This window comes from Rhinopithecus bieti, unplaced genomic scaffold (genome assembly GCF_001698545.2).
Source record: "Rhinopithecus bieti isolate Rb0 unplaced genomic scaffold, ASM169854v2 scaffold_15435, whole genome shotgun sequence".
Taxonomy (NCBI): Eukaryota; Metazoa; Chordata; class Mammalia; order Primates; family Cercopithecidae; genus Rhinopithecus; species Rhinopithecus bieti.
In genome coordinates this window covers 1,843-16,345 of record NW_016808088.1, presented here as the reverse complement: position 1 = coordinate 16,345, position 14,503 = coordinate 1,843, and the positions used below count along the sequence as shown (strand labels likewise).

Below are 14,503 nucleotides of genomic sequence, written 5' to 3'. Positions count from 1 at the left end.
GCTCACTGCAAGCTCCGCCTCCCAGGTTCATGCCATTCTCCTGTCTCAGCCTCCCGAGTAGCTGGGACTACAGGCGCCTGCCGCCGCGCCCGGCTAATTTTTTGCATTTTTAGCAGAGACGGGGTTTCACTGTGTTAGCCAAGATGGTCTCGATCTCCTGACCTTGTGATCTGCCCGCTTTGGCCTCCCAAAGTGCTGGGATTACAGGAAACAAAGATCTTAACACAGCACTGTGGAAGACTGAATGGACTAATGGGAGCCCAACATTAAAGGGCCCCAAACAATTCTACTTTATTTACCTCAGTTTGGAGGAATTAAAAAATCTGGAAGGCAAAGATTATAAGGAAAAACCCATCCTGAAATTGCCAGAGGCAACAGTCAGACAGATTAAAGATAAAGATTGACCAAAGGGCCAGAGTCTCTTGGCTTGACCTCTTGGTGAGGTCCCCAAAGCCTTACATACATGAGTAAGTAAAATGGTAAGAGAGTGGAAAAGAGAAAAATTTGTTACTCTGGAACATGGGAACCTCATATACCCTGGTACCAAAATCCATTGGTTAAGTTGAACATTGGTTAACATGACTATGTGAAGGAGTCGTATTTCCTTTACTTGAATGTTTTATGGGAACAGATATTGTGCATGACTGGGAAACACTTCCCCTACCTTATACTATGAAACTGAAACCTGTTTGATGTAGCCTTAATGGAGGCTCAAGTTAGGGATGTATGTGTTGATGGAATTAAAGTGAAAGTTTAGATGAAAATTGATATGTGATATGGATTGGTTTTGTCCCCAGCCAAATCTCATTTTGAGTTTTACCTCTCATAATTCTCACAAGTTGTGGGAAGGACCCAGTGGATAAATATGACCTGGTGGGAGATAATTGAATTAGGGGAGTGGTTCCCCCCATACTGTTCTCGTGGTAGTGAATAAGTCTCATGAGACCGGATGATTTTATAAGGGGTTTCCCCTTTCACTTGGCTCTCAATCTCTCTTGTTTGCCACCATGTAAGATGTGCCTTTGACTCATACCATGATTGTGAGGTCTCTCCAGCCACGTGGAAGTGTGAGTCCATTAGACCTTTTTTTCTTTATAAATTGCCCAGTCTTAAGTATGTCTTTATCAGCAGCATGAAAACAGACTAATATAGTAAATTGATACTGGTAGAATGGGGTGCTGCTGTAAAGATACCCGAAAATGTGGAAGTGACTTTGGTACTGGGTAAGAGACAGAGGTTGGAACAGTTTGGAGGGTTCAGAAGAAGATAGGAAATTGTGGGAAAGTTTGGAACTTCCTAAAGACTTGTTGAATAGTTTTGGCCAAAATGCTGATAGTGATATGGACAACAAAATCCAAGCTGAGGTGGTCTCAGATGGAGATGAGAAACTTGTTGGAAAATGGAGTAAAGGTGACCCTTTCTATGTTTTAGCAAAGAGACTGGCAACGTTTTCCCCCTGCCCTAGAAATTTGTGGAACTTTGAACTTGAGGGAGATGATTTAGGGTATCTGGTGGAAGAAATTTCTAAGCAGCAAAGCATTCAAGAGTGACTTGGGTGCTGTTAAAATCATTCAGTTTTAGAAGGGAAACAGAGCATAAAAGTTTGGAAAATTTGCAGCCTGACAATGGGAGGAAAAGAAAAACCCATTTTCTGAGGAGAAATTCAAGCCAGCTGCAGCAATTTACATAAGTAACAAGGAGCCAAATCTTAATCCCCAAGACAAGGGGGAAAATGTCTCCAAGGTATGTCAGAGACCCTTGCAGCAGCCCCTCCCATCACAGATCTGGAGGCCTAGGAGAAAAAACAATGGTTCCCTGGGCTGGGTCCAGGGTTCCGGTGCTATGTGTAGCCTAGAGACTTGGTGCCCTGTGTCTAAGCCACTCTAACCATGGCTAAAAGGGACCAAGGTACAGCTTGGGCCATAGCTTCAGAGGGTGCAAGCCCTATGTTTTGCCAGGGCTTTACACATGGTGTTAAGCCTGGGGGTGCACAGAAGTCAAGAATTGAGGCTAGACAACCTCCACCTCGATTTCAGAGGATATATGGAAATGGCTGGACATCCAGGCCAAAGTTAGCTGCAGGGGCAAGGCCCTCATGGAGAACCTCTGCTAGGGCACTGTGGAAGGCAAATGTGAAATACAAGTCACCACATAGAGTCCCCACTTGTGAACTACCTAGTGGATTTGTGAGAAGAGGATCACTGTCCTCCTGACCCCAAAATGGTAGATCCATTGAGAGCTAGCACCATGTGCCTGGAAAAGCCACAGACAATCAACACCAGCCTGTGAAAACAGCCAGGAGGGAGGCCGCACCCTGCAAAGCCACGGGGCAGAGCTGCCCAAGACCTTGGGAACCCATTTACTGCATCAGCGTGACTTGAATGTAAGACTTGGAGTCAAAGGAGATCATTTTGGAGCTTTAAGATTTGACTGCCCTGCTGGATTTTTGGACTTTCATGGGACCTTTAGCCCCTTTGATTTGACCAATTTCTCCCATTTGGAATGGGTATATTTACCCAATACCTGGACCCCCAAAGTTATCTAGGAGGTAACTAATATGCTTTTGATTTTATGGGCTCATAGGCAAAAGGGACTTGCTTTCTCTCATATTAGACTTTGGACTGTGGACTTTTGAATTAATGCTGAAATGAGTTAAAACTTTGGGGGACTGCTGGGAAGGCATGATTGATTTTGAAATGTGAGGATATGAGATTTTGGAGGGGCCAAGGGTGAAATGATATGGTTTGGCTGCATCCCTACCCAAATCTCATCTTGAATAAGACTGCTTATATTTCCCACATGTTGTGGGAAGGACCCAGTGGGAGATGATAGAATCATGGGGCCAGTTTCCCCCATACTCTTCTTGTGGTAGTGAATAGGTATCGTGAGATCTGATGGTTTTATAAGGGCTTTCCCCTTTTGCTTGGCTCTCCTTCTCTCTTGTCTGCCACCATGTAAGACATGCCTTTCGTCTTCTGTCATGATTGTGAGGCCTCTCCAGCCATGTGGAACTGTGAGTCCATTAAACCTCTTTTTCTTTATAAATTACCCAGTTTCAGGTATGTCTTTTTCAGCAGTGTGAAAACAGACTAATGCAACATGTTTGAACAGGATTTATATAAAGTGGTTATTGTTTCTGTTTTACCTATTTATTTTTAAACATTTATGTCAGAATTCCTAAGGGCCTTATGAGGCAGCTTATGCTTTGACCCCTTCTGGCAAAATTGGGTTTTATAGTGCAGCAGTCCCCAACCTTTTTGGCACCAGGGACCAGTTTTGTGGAATAAAATTTTTCCATGGACTGAGGTGGGGTCATGGTTTTAAGATGAAGCTGTTTTACCTCTGATAATCAGCCATTAGTTAGATTCTCACAGAAGCACACAATCTGGATCCCTCACATGTGCAGTTCATAATAGGGTTCATGCTCCTATGAGAATCTAATGTCACCACTGATCTGACAGGAGGTGGAGCTCAGGCAGAAATGCTGGCCCTCCACTCATCTCCTGCTGTGTGCCCTGGTTCCTGTAACAGACTGGACCTGTACTGGGTCCATGGTCAAGGGGTTGGGGACACCTGTTACAGTGAGTGCAGCTATATTGCCTAGTGATAAAAATAGCCTACTAGTGTGACAGAATAGGATTGGGACTTGGCTCCTTTTCAAATTTCTTTTCTTTTGTCCCACTGATCACAAAACCCATGTCATTACCTCTCTGACACTATACCTGCTATCCTAGAGGTTTTAGTCATACAAATAAAATAAACATTATTTTGTGCTCTCATAATATTTAGCCATGCCTTTTACTTGAGGAATTTCAGAAACTGGCCTTAGGGGATCCAAATGTCCAACTAAGATTGCAGAGTGTCCCACCTCTGGTAGGAATGCTGAACAATTGATTTACAACTTTGTTGCCACTAGCCACATCACTAGATGGCCCATTACTCAAGATAACCATCACAACAGGATATGCTGACCCACATACCCTTCCTCTCATGTGCTTTGCCCAGCCTAGCTTGCATACCCTATCCCTGATATAAATTCCCTTCTTTTCTTCATTAAAAAAAAAAAATCCCTGTAGGATCCTTTCGGGGAGCCAACTGGGAAATCTTTGCACCCCCTCTGTTTCCCTTACCCTCAAGCACAAAACCCAAAAGACTTGTCTGGGAAAACTGCTTGGCCCTGTGTTAATTTCCATTATATGGGGAGCCTAAAAGCCTGTGGTTTTTAACACTAGCTCAATACCAATGTAAATGTAACCTGTCGAAGTGGGAGTGGATTGATGGGAAGGTACTTGCTTATAGTAGTATTGCTGCTGGAAATCAAGACCAGCACAGTGATCAAACGTAATGTCCCTTCCAAAGGTAGAAAATTCTGGGTACAAATGGAGAAAAGGAAGAACAGTAGCTGAGGGTAAATGAATAAATAAATGAGATATGTGATAAAATAAATTCAGTATTAGATTAACACTTTGAAAAAGGTACAAAGCAAAAGATAATACTGTCTCTTAGCTCATTTATACCAGATGCCTGAAAGGATGAAGGCATATATTACTGAGACTACTTCTGCTTTTTGAATCTCTCAATATCAAATGAAAGCCTGCAAACTCCTGACTCCCCTGCCGCTAAGTAGAGCGGAAGGTTAACTACCTATAAGAAGGATGGATTCGTCAAATCATTAATGATGGAATAGATTCCTATTGTCAGGTAATAGTCTTAGATGTTTGATAAACTGCCTTGGTTCTCCATAGGGGGTGACTGCTGTGGTCAGCGGAGGGCCAGGGTTGTTGCCGTGTGCTATAATGAAAAAAAAAAAAAAAAAAAAATTACCATTTTGGTCTTTGGTTCTGGTTGCCTGGAGGCTCTTCAAACCCTTTGGAATTTCCTGCGTGATGGAAAGGGATTTTGTTAAACCGTGAATTTAATGGCAATAGGGTCACTCCCTCAGAGGCTTCTAGGTAGCTTCAGAAAAGGACGGCTTGCCAGTGGAACGCAAGCACATGATTGGGAAGTGTTGGAACTTTTAGCCTGGTCATGGTACCCCCAACATGCCGGGGTGGAGGGACCTGATGATTGAGTTCAGAATCACCAATCACCAATGATTTAATCAATCATGGCCTACAACCACTTCATTAAGATACTCCTCTCAAACAGATAACGGGCGAAAGTTTCGGAGAGGCCTTCTGGTTGGTGCGGCACATCAATGTCCTGGAAGGTGGCTATGCCTGACGAGAGCCATGGAAGCTCCTGTAGCGGCATTTCACGCCCGCACAGCCGACCATCCCCATAGCCTGTCCTACTGCAATACTCCTTCCCATGTTGACTGTTTCTGAGTTTTATCCTTTTCTGATATTACTATAATCATATTTATGGAGATAGTGTACTCTTTATACTGAGAGTTCCTGAGTTATTCTACGTAAATTATCAAAGCTGAGGAGTGGGTCCCAGGAATTCTTGAACTTCAGGTGATCGATTCTAGAAGGGTAGAGCCGGGCCCCGAAGACTTTGTGACTGGCATCAGAAGTGAGGGGCAAGATTCTCCTGGGACTGAACGCCTTTCCTCTGTGGGTTCTGCATTTAAGCTTTGTTGGCTTCAGAAGCAAAAGACATTGTCCTTATCTTGTGGGGTCGCTGTAAACTCGTGAGCCTAGTGTCCTAATTCATTGAATTGGGACACCAGGATCAGTTTAGTTTAGTGTAAGAGAAATTGTAGATTTTTTTTTTTTTAATGGTGATTTTTTTAAATTTTTTATTTACTTTTATTATACTGTTAAGTTCTAGGGTACATGTGCATAACGTGGCAGGTTTGTTACATTATGTAGTACTTGTGTGGCCATATTGGTGTGCTGCAGCCCATCAACGTCGTCAGCACAACATCAATTCATCCATTTATATCATGTATAACGTCCCCCCAAATGGCAATACGCTCCCCCCTCGCCCCCTCCCCCATGATAGGCCAAAAAAAACACAAGAGAACGAACACGAGAAAAACAAAACCGAGGAGAAGCCAATGGATGTTTCCCCTTCCCCAAGGTCAAGTTGATTCTCATTGTTCAGATATTCCCACCTATAGAGAGAGACAGGTTGTTTGGGTTTTCTCTCTCTTGTGATAGTTTTGCTAAGGAATAGATAGGGATTTCCAGCTGCATCCATGTCCCTACAAAACACACACACACATTTTTAGGCTGCATAGTATCATCCATAAGATGAGATAAATAGAAAAACACACATTTTCATATATATATAATCGCGAAACATGTCACAGATGGACATTTGGTGATTCCAAGTCTTTGCTATTGTGAATAGTGGCCGCAATAAACATAAAAAAGATAACATAAGCTTTGTAGTAGAATAATTCTCATAATCCTTTGGGTATATACCCTCAGTAGTGGATGGCTGGGTCATATGGTCACATCTAGTTCTACGATCCCTTGAGGAATTGCCGATACTGTTTTGCCATAAATGGTTGAACAGTTTACAATGCCGCCACCCAACAGTGTAAAACAGTGTTCCTATTTTGCTACACATCACTCCTCCAAACCAACTGTTGTTTCCCTGATTTTTTAATTGGGATTTTTGCCATTCTAGCTGGTGTGAGTGGTATCGTCATTGTGGTTTTTGATTTGCATTCTCTGATGGCGAGTGATGATGAGCATTTTTTCATGTGTGCTGTTGGCCTGTATGAATGTCTTCTGTTTTAGAAATGTCTGGTCAGTATCCCTTTCCCCACTTTTTGATGGGGTTTGTTGTTTTTTTCTTGTATAATTTGTTTGAGGTTCTTGTAGACTTCTGGCATATTCAGCCCTTGTCAGATGAGTTGAGCATTGCAAAAATTTTCCTCTTCTCCCCATTCTGTAGGTTGCCTGTTCACTCTGACGGTAGTTTGCTTTTGCTGTGGCAGTGAAGCTCTTTAGTTTAAGTTAGATTCCGCATTTGTCAATTTTGGCTTTTGCTGGCCGTTGCTTTGGTGTTTTACGACATGAAGTCGCTTGCCCCATTCCTATTTGCCTGAAATGGTACGACCTAGATCTTCTCTTCTAGGGTTTTTATGGATTAGGTCTAGACATTAAGTCTCTAATCCATACTTGAATTGATCTTCGTATAAGGAGTAAGGAAACGGATCCAGTTTCAGCTTTCTACTGTATGGGCTAGCCAATTTTCCCAGCACGGCAGTTTTATTAAATAGGGAATCCTTTCCCGCCCTTTCTTGTTTTCTCCTCAGGTTTCGTCCCAAGAGATACAGAGTGGCTGGTAGAGGTGTGGTGGTATTATAATCCTGAGGACTGTTCTGTTCCAGTTGGTCTATAGCTCTGTTTTGGTAGCGCAGTACGCATGCTGTTTTGGTACTGTAGCCTTGTAGTATGAGCTTTGAAGTCAGGTACGTCGATGCCTCCACTTTTGCGTCCTTCTTGAATTAGGATCTGTCTTGGAATGCGGGCCTTTTTGGTTCCATTATGAACTGTTAAAGCAGCTTTTTTCCAATTCTGTGAGAACACCGCCACCCAACTCATTGGTAGCTTGATGGGATGGCATTGAATCTATAATACACCTTGGGCAGTATGGGCCATTTTCCATGGGATATTGATTCTTCTATCCATCGAGCATGGGTAGGGTTCTGTTTCCAGTTTGTGTTGGTCCTTCTGATTTCACTGAGGCAGGTGCGGTTTGTAGTGTCTCCTTGAAGAGGTCCCTTCTACATCGCCTTGTAAGTTCGGATTCCCTAGGTATTTTATTCTACTTGAAGGCATTGTGAATGGAAGCGTTCCATTCCTGACTTCCCTCTCTGCTTGTCTGTTACTGTGTTAAGAAATGCTCTGTGATTTTTCGCACATCTAAATTTTTGTATCCTGAGACCTATTGCTGAAGCTTGCGCTGTATCAGCTTAAGGAGATTTTGGGTCTGCGACGACGATGGGTTTCTCCTAAATGTACAATCATGTCATCTGCAAAGCAGGACAACTTTGTGACTTCTTCTTTTCCCTGACTGAATACCCTTGATTTCTTTCTCTTGCCTGATTAGCCCGGCCTAGCCAGAACTTCCAACACTCATGTTGAAAATACGGATGGTGAGAGAGGGCATCCCTGTCTTCTACCCAGTTTTCAAAAGGGGAATTTTTCAGTTTTTGCCCCCCGAGAATTGAGAATTTTCTAGAATGACAATGTATGCAGTGTCTGCTATGGACTCAATCGCTGTCTCCTCTCAAAATTTATATGCTGAAACCTTAATCCCCAATGTAATGGTCTTTGGAGGCAGGGCCTTTGATAGTAATTAGGGTTTGACTAAGACATGAGGGTGGATGTCCCCTGAGTAGATTAGTGCTCTTTTAAAGAAATGAAGGGACCAGAGGTTTCTCTCTTTGACATGTAAAGACACAGTGAGAAGGCAACTGTCTGTTAACAAAGGGAGAACCCTCACCAAGAACCTGACAATGGTGACACCTTGATCTCAGACTTCTCGCTTCAGGACTCTGAAAAATAAATATTTGTTGTTTAAGCCACTCAGTCTATGGTATTCTGTCACGGCAGCCTGAACCGACTAAGATGGTGTCAGAAAACAACCAACCAAAACAAAACAAAACAAAATGCTAAACAGGAGACTCGTTTGTGCGCTGTGTCCTCAGTAGAAAGAATACATGGGTTCAGGAACCAAAGAGTAGAATCAGCAGTGGCCTCACTTATTGTCACTTCTAATGTCCCTCTGGGAGACTTTGTATTTTCTGTCACTGCAACTTTGGGGTTTGTAGAGAGACAGAAACTATAAAGTGGGCACACTTTTGCTGTGTGCCAATAAGTTATAATCTACAGCTGCTACCAAGACACTTTGGACTCCTTGTGTTCAGAGAATAGCAGGGTGGAAGAAAAGCTATTATTTTTAACAGGGGTAATTCACCCTGATTGCAGGAGTGAGGAAGTAGGACTACTCTCACACAGTGGGGGCAGGGAGAATTATAGTTGAAATCCAGATGATCTATTAGAGTTTCTCTTGGTATTTCCTTGCTCCACTGTAACTGTGAATGGACACATGCAGCAATCCCTACTTGAGTGGGATGTGATTACTAGGGGCTTAGAATCTTCAGGCATGAAGTTTTGATTCACACCATCAGTGAAGTCCCAAGACCTGTTGAGATGAGAATTAAGGATGAGGGCAGTTCAGAATGAGTAGTGGAGGAGGGAAAGGATGAAAACCAGTTGCAGCCCTGAGACAGATGCTCTAGTTTGTCCCACTAGCTTCCCTCATCTAATTGTCTCACCAAGAAGAGAGGTTCAAGAAACCTTTGGAGGAGCTGCTATATAAATTTGTATCGAGAAGTGCATCTGTGCAGTAAAGTACAGATGGTGGACTGTGGCATCCATGGAAGTGTGCTATTCAGATTCTCCCTTCAAGAGAACCTGCTGCAGAGAGAATGGTTGACCAAAAAACTGCCACAAATTCAGATCCGCTGTGGTGCTTTGCAAAGGCCATTTTCCCTCTGGAAAGTCTCCAGCAAATAAGTGAGCATAGTGGAGGTACCAGAGTCAGGCCATTTCTTCTTGATTCAGGACTTCTCTACCAAGTAATCTTTGCTCAGGGACTCCCATTAGGCATGACCAAGACTTTCTTTAATGTACTCTGAATCTTTTTCAACCCACTAATTCCTTCTTCCCTCTTTTCTTTCACAGATGTCAGTGCTGCATTGCAGACTGAAGGTTCTTCGTACCTATTCCTGCTCCCTCTTTTTTTTTTTAATTATTCAAAGATATTTTCCAGAATTAATCTCTTATATAATTAATTCTCTCTTGGAATCTCTTAGCAGAAGATCAAAAGTGACATAGTATGTAATGCAACTAACACTGAAACCATTTTGAACTGTTTCAGAAGTGCCATGCTTTTTCATGGTACTATGCCTTTATATACCTATTATCTCATGTTTTTGGCATGTGTCTACCTCTTGCCTTTCTTCTCTGCTTGATAAACCATTAGAAACAAAAATGTCACTGGGGATTTAGTGAAAGCAGATTCAGGGGAATACTTTAGCAATAAGCTAGATTGCATTTCATTTTAGTTATAATAAATGACTAGAAGATTATCTGTACAGAGAGTGAGTATATCGAACTCTGCCAACATGTTTGATTTTTAAGGACAGGAAGAAGGAGTAATTATAGGAAAATGTCAAGTTATTAAATTAAATATAAGGGATAAAGATGGGATAACTGATGGAGGAAGTTTGATTAGAATGAAGGAGAAGATGGGCTTTAGAACTGAGGTAAAACTATTGACTTTATGCATTAGAATATGATATTTTTTCATGTTATATAAGGTAAGAAAGCGAGAATGATATGGGTTTTGGTAAATTAGTGAAAAAGTGAAATTTGAAGGAACTTAAATCTGATGTTGTCTATGTTCCTGGTCCAGGCCTGGCTTCACGAGGGTGAAACCAATCAAGTAGCATGGTTAAGGTTGCTATATTGAAATTCTTAACAATTTTATCTTTGAATTTATGTTACATTTTAAGCTTGAGATTTCAGCTCAAGTGTAGCCTGGCCTCTTGTCAACCTTACCACCTCCCTAGGATGAGTTCTAAGCTGCCAGCTTTCTGCCCCTGCTTCCATAGGTTTCAGGTATCCTCCTCCCTCCTGACTGTATCTTTCAACCACTGTCATCATCTGCCTTAGACAGTGATCAGGCTGCATTGCCTTTCAACCCTGGCAGAGGACTGGATAGGATCATAGATAACATTTGTAGTTGAGTTCATGGTCACAATACTTTTGGACAGGGCAAGACAGAGGTCATCCTTCCCATAGTCTGGCAGTGCTATGGCACAATGAGCAAGTGGTAGGCCTCTTGCCTTTCTGTGTACCAAACATCTTCTCGTGTGAAACTTGCAATGCCTTGGGGGTTCGCTATTCACATTGGGTGGAAGCTGCAGGCTGTGAAAAGAGAAAGAGAGATTGAATTCCCCACTCCTTACATGCATTTCCATTTTTCACTGTGTCCTGAAAAGTATATAGCCAGTTCTAAATTGGTGAAATAAGAAGTGATATTATTTTATGAGAATGAGGGACAAAGTGGTAGAATAGGGAGTCTCAGGAAAGTGTCTACGGTCTATGGTAGCTTCTGTGCATATTAGATAGAAGGTACTTTGATGATTATATTAAATGATGCTTCAGTCATGATACCCCGGATCTTTCTTTAGAATAAAACAACATCAGTCCACAAAGTTTTTAGAGTAACATAAGAAACAATCACAAATGTGACTGAATTGTTAGTTGATCTTGTTTCTAAAACCTAACTCTCTAAGTGTTGTCTCAAAATGAACTATGAGAATTATGTTTCTATGTTAGTTAAATGTCCAGTTTAATCATGGGGTCGAACCCAATACTCTCATTTACCTCCACGAATATCCCATCCTGCAAACACTGCAAGGATGAGGTGAATAGACTCTGCTGGGTCTGCGCCTGCCACCTGTGCAGGGGCCAGCAAGACCCGGAGAAGCAGTTCATGTGTGACAAATGTGACATGACCTTCCACATCTACTGCCTGCGCCCGCCCCTCAGCAGCATTCCCAGCGAGGAGGAGTGGTACTGCCCAAGTGCAGGAATCACACCAGCAAGGTGGTGCTGGCAGGGGAGAGGCTGAGAGAGAGCAAGAAGGTGTAGATGGCCTCAGCCACGTTGTCCTCAAAGCGGGACTGGGGCAAGGGCATTGCGTGTGTGGGCCCCACCAAAGAGTGCACCATCCTCCTGTCCAACCACTACGGATCCATCCCAGGGATCCCCGTGGGCACCATGTGGCGGTTCTGAGTCCAGGTCAGCTAGTCTGGGGTTCATCGGCCCCACGTGGCTGGCTTTCACGGCCGGAGCAACTACGGGTCGTACTCCCTGGCCCTGGACAGGGGCAACAAGGACGATGGGGACAAGGAGAATTTTTTCAGATACACGGGTAGTGATGGTTGAGATCTTTCTTGCAACAAGAGGACCGTGGAACAGTCTTGTGATCAGAAACTCACCAACACCAACAGGGCGCTGGCTCTCAACTGCTTTACTCTCATTAATGACCAAGAAGGGGTTGAGGCCAAGGACTGGCAGTCGGGAAAACCTGTTATGGTGGTGTGCAGCATCAAGGGTGGTAAGAACAGGAAGTACGCCCCCGCCAAGGGCAACTGCTATGACTGCATCTAGCAGGTGGTGAAGTAGTGGCCCGAGAAGGGGAAGTCCAGGTTTCTCCCGTGGCACTACCTCCTGCAGAGGGACGACGACGACTCTGGCCCCTGGACGAAGGAGGGGAAGGAATGGATCAAGTCAGCTGGGGCTGACTAAGGCCACCTGGAAGCCCTGGTCTACCGAGAGCGGGAGAAGAACAGCAAGAGGGAGGAGGAGGAGCAGCAGGAGGAGGGCTTTGCAGGCCCCAGGGCAAGCAAGGGAAAGTGGAAGCAGAAGTAGGCAGGAGGTGGCCACAGGGCCGCGTCTCCTCACCGGACATCCAAGAAAACTAAAGTGGAGCCCTACAGCCTCACGGCCCAACAGAGCTGCCTCATCAGAGAGGACAAGAGCAATGCCAAACTGTGGAATGAGGTCCTAGCTTCGGTCGAGGGCCAGTCAGCGAGCAGCAGCCCGTATCAGATGTTCCTGAGTAAAGTGGAGGAGACGCTCCAGTGTATCTGCTGTCAGGAGCTGGTGTTCTGGCCCATTGCAACAGTGTGCCAGCGTAAGGTATGCAAGGACTGCCTGGATAGATCCTTCCGGGCACAGGTGCTAAGCTGCCCTGCCTGTCGCTATGACCTGGGCTGGAGCTATGCCATGCAGGTGAACCAGCCCCTGCAGACCATCCTCAACCAGCTCTTGCTTGGCTACGGCAATGGCCGGTGATCTCCAAGCACTTCTCCACAGGCGTTTTGCTTAAAACGTGTGGGAGGGCTCTTTCATCGGCCCTGATGTTGTTCTTTGTGGGCTTAACTTAAACATGTAGTGTTTCCTTCCTTCCCTATAAAGGTTTGTTTTCCTTTTTTTATTTTTAATTTTCCAATCTATACATTTTCATACACTTTCAGGAATTTATGTATTCTGGCTAAAAGTTGGACTTCTCAGTATTTTGTTATTTTTTTGTAAACATAAAAGCCTGCAATTTATTGACAAAACATAAGAATTTTTTTGACAATTTTTATTCTATAAACTATGCTTTTATTTCTTTCTTTTTTCTTTTTCTTTTTCTTTTTTATTATACTTTAAGTTCTAGGGTACATGTGCAAAATGTGCAGGTTTGTTACATACCTATACATGTGCCATGTTGGTGTGCTGCACCCATTAACTCATCATTTACATTAGGTATATCTCCTAATGCTATCCCTCCCTGCTCCCCACACCCCACAACAGGCCCCGGTGTGTGATGTTCCCCTTCCTGTGTTCAAGTGTTCTCATTGTTCAATTCCCACCTATGAGTGAGAACATGTGGTGTTTGGTTTTCTGTTCTTGCCATAGTTTGCTGAGAATGATGGTTTCCAGCTGCATCTATGTCCCTACAAAGGACATGAACTCATCCTTTCTTATGGCTGCATAGTATTCCATGGTGTATATGTGCCATATTTTCTTAATCCAGTCTGTGATTGATGGACATTTGGGTTGGTTCCAAGTTTTTGCTATTGTGAATAGTACCGCAATACACATACGTGTGCACAACATAAGACTTTTTAAAGATGGAATCAGAAACTATGTGGCGTGGAGACTGTTCATTATTCTGATGTCAGGTTCTCAGAAGTTGATGCCACCATCTCTAAGAAGTGGGGGAGGGAACAGTCCTTCTTTTGTGTTCATGGGTTTGGCCCCCAAGGTCAGAGCAAGCATCTATCTGACAGCATTTTATCATCTAAAGTCCAACGAGATGGGTCTCTGTGGTGGCCCATGGCATGATGTGGTCTAGCTGTCTGTTGAAATTGTTGCAAGGAAAAGAGGAAACATCTTGGCCCAGTTCAAACCTTTCCCTCAAAGCCATCCCCCACCAGACTCTTGGTGTTTGAGATCCACTTGAAAACTCCTCTGCCCCTGCAAGCATAGTGTTGGGGCCATGCAGAAGTGGCCTCAACAGGACTCTGCTCCATGTGGGGACAGGCATGTGGCTGATGCTGTCCGAAGAAGCTGGCCACGGATGGATGCCAACACAGGAAGCCAAGTTCAAGTGCCTTTGGTTCACTCCTTCTCTCTAAAGACAACATTCCTGTGGTGAGCACTGAATTATTGAAAATGCCAAACAAATTCTAGAAACTGCAATCATTAAGTTCTTCCTGACACTGAGTGGGTGCTTGGGAACAGTTTGAGTCTTACAGATCATTNGATTTTTTTTTTTTTTTTTTGTAGTTACTATATATGTACTGAGAAAGATATAACGTTAAGGTTCAGTGTTGTTTTTGTTTTTGTATTTATTTTGAAAGGGTTTGTTAATTTTTCCAATTTTACCAAAGTTTGCAGCCTGTACCTCAATAGAACAGGGATATTTTAAATCACGCACCTGCAGACAAACTGAAGCAATGTTATTTTTA

The 14,503-nt window shown here is 43.5% G+C and overlaps 1 pseudogene; it reads left to right on the top strand.

Annotated features, from left to right (window-relative positions):
* The first annotated feature begins 11,382 nt into the window (after positions 1–11,382).
* Positions 11,383–12,839, top strand: LOC108537782 (E3 ubiquitin-protein ligase UHRF1 pseudogene; annotated as a pseudogene).
* Positions 12,840–14,503: the final 1,664 nt, after the last annotated feature.